At 44.0% G+C, this 6,379-nt stretch overlaps 1 protein-coding gene across 1 annotated transcript in view; it reads left to right on the top strand.

Annotated features, from left to right (window-relative positions):
* Positions 1 to 327: 327 nt before the first annotated feature.
* Positions 328 to 6,379, top strand: part of LOC103595356 (signal transducer and activator of transcription 3-like) — a 61,998-nt gene continuing 55,946 nt past the window's right edge. The window contains exon 1 of the mRNA XM_008578741.1: positions 328 to 504. The gene's annotated coding sequence lies outside the window, so the exon portion shown is untranslated. The remainder of the gene's footprint in view (positions 505 to 6,379) is intronic.

Raw genomic sequence — 6,379 nt, 5'->3', positions numbered from 1 at the left:
CCCCCGGGCTGCTGTCCTCAAGGCCTCGGCTCCTCGCTTGCTCTGGCGGAAGGAGGAGCACCAAGCTCTCGGAACAGCCAGCACAGGGGCGTCCCCAGTCTTCTCTTGGCCCCGCCCTTTCTCCTCGTGGCTCTTCTCATTGGTCAGTGGGTGGGGTTTCGGATACACAGAACGCGCAGCAGGACCCCTGGGTGGCCAAGCGAGCTGGCCGTCTTATGAATTATGTATGAGCGGCGTGTCTTGGCCCGGCGGGGGCTGGGCGGGGATTGGCTGGAGGGGCTGTAATTCAGTGGTTTCCGGAGCTGCGGCGGCCTAGACGGGGAGGGAGAGCGGGGTTCCGACGTCGCCGCGGACGGAACAAGCCCCAGCCGGATCCTTGACGAGCAGCCCCGCTCTGCTCGCTCTCGGCGTCGGCTAGGAGAGGCCCCGCGGTCGGAGGGAGCCCGCCGCTCGCACCTCGCGCAAGCGCAGCCCCGGCCTGTCGGGCCTCAGCCGGAGAAACAGGTGAAGGGGGCGAAGGGCGGGGCCGCTTCCCCCGACGGTCCCCAGGCCTGGGGACCCCAGGGGACGATGCAGGGGCTGGGAGCCTCTGGGGTGTTTGGGGGGAATTGTAAACGTACATTTCAGTGGGGCGGAGGGAATGAGGGGACTTGGAGGTCGCTCTGAAGGCACAACTCCCTGGGATGACAGGAGCGGGCCTCGGAAGGGACAGGGGGCACTGGAAGGAAGTTTCGTTCGGCGGAGAAAGGGGAGATGCAGAGGAAGAGTGGGAATGAGCTCGAGGGGGAGGCCCGTGGGGCCAGCGCACACTAGGCTGGAGTAGAAGGAGTGAGGGACAGCCCCCGACTTCCTGCTGCCTGGGGCTCTGGGGACGTTCCGGCCACAGGAGTGACTGTCACGCCGGCGGAGATCACTGGGGGGGGGGGTTGGAAAGAGCCTTCTCCCCGCTCCGCTGGCGGGGACCGGCGGCTCCCGGCTGAACCACTTCCTCCGCCTTGCCCTGTTCCCTCTCCTTGAGGAGCCGGCTGTGCCCCTCTGGAGGCAGGAATAGGTGTCTTCCCTCTACAGCCTGACGGGCTGGCTGCTTGTGGGTAGTATCATTGCATAAGAATCAAGTTTCCTGTAGGGAAATCGACAGACTTGTATTCTTTCTAAATTCCCTCCCATCTTTTTCTAGGTTAAGCCGTGCTTCTCCCCCGCCCTTGCAAAAAAAACAAAACAAAATAAAACCCCCGTCCAGCCAGTTCTAGATAGAAATAAACCTCTTCGTACAGCAGCATTATTTTCTCACCATAAATTCCTCCTTGACGTTGTTCTTTTATGAACACCTGGTAAACTCGGCCAGAAGTTAAATAATTGAGCCATTGCATTTACTGGATTGTGGTGTTGCTTAATTGCATAGGACAGAATGAACCAATCGAGAGTGGGAGTTTGCTGTACCAGAGCCAAGATCTTGGGTAAATGCAGAGGAGAGGGAAACAAAGACAGGCTGGCCTTGGCGAAGCCATGTGTGCAAACTTTACCTGTGTTTGGGGGGTGTGGTTGCACTTAAATTAACAAAATTCAAACTGTCACCCTAGTTGCTTTTTACGTGTTTAGTAACACATCACTCTGTTATGTCAAGTGGGTGTATGTGTGTTGATACAGTCAGTGGTTGATCATTTTTTTCCTATTAAACGTGGATGTACATAGTGTGTACCTGCTGGTTTTTATTGTGTACATCTAAAGGGTTTATTCTGTGTATGGGTTGTAAATTTTTGGCTGGCTGTGCTGATAAAGCATTGGCTTGAATAAAGCAAACCAGTAATCTTCTCAATCTTTTATATGTGGATTTGGACTGCGTTATGACTTGATTCAGCCAATTTTCTATTTTATTTTATATTAAATATGTCTCTGCTCCCTGAGTCAACACATTTATTTTCTTGGTACATGTGCCAGATTGGAGTGCTAGCAGAAATTTTGCTCAAGCATTTGCACAGTGGGATGGGGGAAAGAAAGTTGTAGATGTTGAAGCATTGATTTTAGTGTGTGCTTTTGTTAGCACACCCACCGCAAAGAACCATTAATAAATTCATGAATCTTTTGTTTCTAATATGTAGTTCATTTGGGAAGAATAACCATTTAGAAATACCTACGGTTATGACTTGACCCACAAAGGGTTTTGTGAAGTAGGTAGTTCACATAACGTTAGCCCCATTTTGTAGATAAGGAAATTGAGGCCGAGACACTTGCCCAGGGCAGCAGAGTGCCAAAGTGGTGGAACTTGGGTCTTCTGTTCTTTTAACTACTGATGCTTAAGTATTGGGTTTTGATTTAGAATGAGTGTAGGCTCAGCTGGGAAAAGTGTCAGTGAAATTCTAACATATACACTTCTCTGGACAGTAAAATACCAGCAATAGGCTGAAAGACTCCAAGAGAGATATTCAATAAACAGTTGTAAAAAGAAGTACAAACAGGACTGGTCTAGATTATTTTTCTATCTGACTTCTCTGTGTCTTAACTTGGGAGGTAATTAACTGTGTTTAGTCAGCACAATTTACCATCAGAATTTAGCTATTTGCTAATGGGAAGATATATTTGTCTAGACAAGTTTTAATTATTTTTCTATCTGACTTCTCTGTCTTAACTTGGGAGGTAATTTAACTGTATTTAGTCAGCATAATTTACCATCAGAATTTAGCTATTTGCTAATGGGAAGATATATTTGTCTAGACAAGTTTTAGGTGAAGGGCAGTCATAACCAAAATGTCATTTAAACCAGAGTGCCTTGTGACTTGATTAGTATCTCCAGAAAGTTGCTTTCTTCTCCCTGCCTCTGTGTGTTTTGACATTCAGATGTGAGATGGGGCAGAGGGGGTGACCATCATCCCAGACGCCTGAGTCCAGCACCTTTTTAGCTGATGGTTTTCTCAGAGGTGGTGTGCACATCAACGAGTATTTACTTTTTGAAACTTTGTGAAAGTTGCTATGAAGAATAAGACGTGTCTTGTTCACAGAACTTAAAGTCTACTGGGGCAACTTGGTAAATGCTTTAACCGTCCAATGCAATATGTTATCAAAGAGACGGTGAGACGTTATAACTGTACTGTCCAGCAAAGTAGCTATTGTATATAAAACAACATATAGTACAGATATAGAATATTTCTGTTATTGTAGAAAGTTCTATTAGACAGTGCTACACTGGACATTACAGGTCTTCAGAGGAAGGAGAGGTTATGAGGCCTGAAGTTGTCTAGGAAGTCTCCTTGCCAAAGGAGGGATTTGAATTGGGTCCCAAATAATGGGTGGATTTGATAGTGTAAAGAATTTGGGGTGAAGAGATATGCGGGCACATAACACAAACAAAATCTTGGTAGATTAGGAGGAGAAATGCCTACTTTTAAAGGACCTTGAATGCAAGGAATTTGAGTTCTGTCCTTTTGTAGGGGAAATTTTTAAAGACTTTTGAGGCCAAGTACTGGTGTTTAATTATGGAGTGTCTATGTGGCAGATACATACCTGGTGATGGTTAATTTGTACAAAGTAAATCATTGCATGTGCCCTCTGCCCTAGGGAAGTTGTCACTTGAATCCAATCATATAGACTGGGCCAGCCTGAAAAGAGAGGTGTCCTGACTGATTTGATTTGGTACTTTGGGTATAGAAAGCACAGTGTGCTTAGCAGAAATGTTTTTTGAAGATTATTGATTGGCTACAAATCACCACTCACATTGTATGTCTTTCATATTTGGGTTATTTATTAAAACCACCAAAAGAGCACTTGAGGAACATCTCCAAGTCCTGAAAAAATTCCTGGTGTCCTGGAGCAGCCTCACTGAGATCCAGCAGGATGATATTGCTGGGCTGTCTCAGTGTTTGTTGCTTATGGTGAAGAGAATCAATATTGTGATTACATACATGTTGCTAGGAAACTTGGCTTACTGTGGTGCACTTTAGTCAGGATGGCCAGATGGTACTTTGGTGATAAATTGTTTGAAATGTCTCCAATTTTTAAAAGGAATAGCATATGAAAAAACAACTTTCTATTATGGTCAGTTTTCATTTGTCATGTTAGGATTATCATAACTCTAATTCAGATCAGCAAACATTATATATTGAGAGCCAATTGTTGTGCTAGGCAGGATCCAAGGTCAAAGCAATATTGTCCCTGTTTTCATAGAACTGGAGGTGTGTGGGGACCAGGGTGTGTGCTGCCAGTGTGGACTTAGTGTAGAGGAGATGCCTGGGTAGTAGTACAAGACTTAGGCTCTGGAGACAAACAGATCTGAGATTGGATCTTGGATCTGCTGCTTCCTGGTCAGCATCTGAGCCTCAATTTTCTTTTCTTTTTTTTCATTTTATTTATTTATTTATTGCCTTATTTTTCTTATCTGTAAAAGGAGAGGCTGATAAATAACAGTACTCATCTGGTAAGTACTGTGGAAGATTCGGTAAGATAATGCAGATAAAATACTTGATTCAATAAGATAATGTGGATAAAATGCTTAGCATAGTGCCTGGCACATAGTAAGAGCTCTGTAAATCTAAGTTCTTATTAAATGTCCAAGAAAATAAATTAATTTTCTATAGGGATGAGAGGAAGGCTTTATTACATAGGGGCTTTATCAGGTGGGAACACCTGAGTAGGGTTTTGTAGGATGAATAGGAATTCTGACAAAGTTGAGTGGTAAACAGATGCATTCAAAACTAAAGGAACGTGGCTGTACAGAGGCTTAAAACAGCATAGTTTGTTCAGGGAGCTGTAAGTGGAAGTTCTTAATTTAGGAGAAGTAAACTGAGGGGAAAGGATGCCACAAAGCCACAGCTCTTAAACCTTCTCTTTTGTTAATAATTGGGTTTAAATGTCATTAAAATAAGTTGCTTTGTCCTATTGACAAAAGTAGCTTACATTTAAGTGCTGATACTTACTATTATTAAAAACTGCAGTATCTCTCTAACTACAAAGTTGGGTAAGTCGTGATTCATAGTAGCCATTAATGACCCGAAGGAGAGAGAGTGTAATTGGGAGATTCTAACCTAACAGGACAAAACTAAATAAATAGGGACTGGGGATTTTCATTGTGGTAGAGGAGACAGGGGCCTATGCATAAAAGGAATAAGCCAGGCAAACTCCAAATTCCTGTTTACACAAATACCCTTGTGATAAGTCTCTTTGAATCTTTCAAAATCTGTGATTACATCCCATTTATTTTAAGAAATATTGAACACATTAAAAATTGAATACCACTCAGAAATTTGTGGGCCGGCCCGTGGCTCACTCGGGAGAGTGCGGTGCTGATAACACCAAGGCCATGGGTTCGGATCCCATATAGGGATGGCCGGTTAGCTCACTGGGTGAGTGTGGTGCTGACAACACCAAGTCAAGGGTTAAGATCCCCTTACCGGTCATCTTTTTAAAAAAAAAAAAAAAAAAGAAATTTGAATAATCCTTTGGAGTTTTTCATGACAAAAAGTGCAGATAATCTGGAAAGCGTGAGGGGTAGGGGAGTGATTAGAGTTGAGAGTGTCTCAGGAAGAAGCCAACAGGAGGAACCTTAGTTTGAGTCAGGTAAGGAAGGTGGGACATCTTACAGTTTGGGGGTGAGGAGATGTCCCAAGTGGCATGGATAATCCGTATGGAACTAGGCACTGATTTGCTATGCTCTATTCACCTGAATTAGGTGTCCCTTCATATGTCCCTTCAATTAGGTGTCTATATATGTGTGTATGTGTAAGTGTACACGTATGTGAATTAATTGGAGGAGTAGAGCTTTATTTTTCTGTCCTGTAAGTTTCCTTTGCAAACTAATCTGTATCCAAAATAGCCTTGTGGTTAAGAGGAACCACTCAGCTTCTCCATGTAGCAGGTTCTCTCACCTCAACTCTCCTGTTTTGGATTGGAGAAAGCAGGAAAGAAGGCCAGTTCAGTCGTTTCTTGGTCATATGTGGGGCAGGAGGAAGCCAGCAGAGCTTGAAAGAGAAAGTAAACCTTCTGGTAAATAAATGGCTTCCCTTTTGTGGAGGAGGAGTGCAAATTATTAGGGGGATGTTTGGGTAGTTTTTGTAGAAGCCATTTCTGAAAACTGATTTGGATTAGCGAAGGTGAGCCCAATTTAGGAAAACCCTGCCCAGTCTGGTGTCAACCACCTGTTTTCCCGCTTTGTTGATTGATTTTTTTTAGTTTGCAGATATCCTGAGCTCTCATGCTTGTTATGAGAGTTGGAGGATTTGAGTCCAAACTTGAGTACCTGCTTAGGTAAAAGCTTCCTAAAATGCATGTTTTTCGCATCTTTTCTAATGTTAATTTTGTGCATTTTCACAAACACTGTTTTTCTAACAGAATCTAAAAGCATTGGTCTTTTCCTTTGTTCTCCCCTTCTCTCTGCCCCTGCCTGCCCCCC

The sequence above is a fragment of the Galeopterus variegatus genome, unplaced genomic scaffold (genome assembly GCF_000696425.1).
Source record: "Galeopterus variegatus unplaced genomic scaffold, G_variegatus-3.0.2 Scaffold1751, whole genome shotgun sequence".
In the NCBI taxonomy this organism is placed as follows: domain Eukaryota; kingdom Metazoa; phylum Chordata; class Mammalia; order Dermoptera; family Cynocephalidae; genus Galeopterus; species Galeopterus variegatus.
This window is presented reverse-complemented; position numbering and strand designations above follow the sequence as displayed.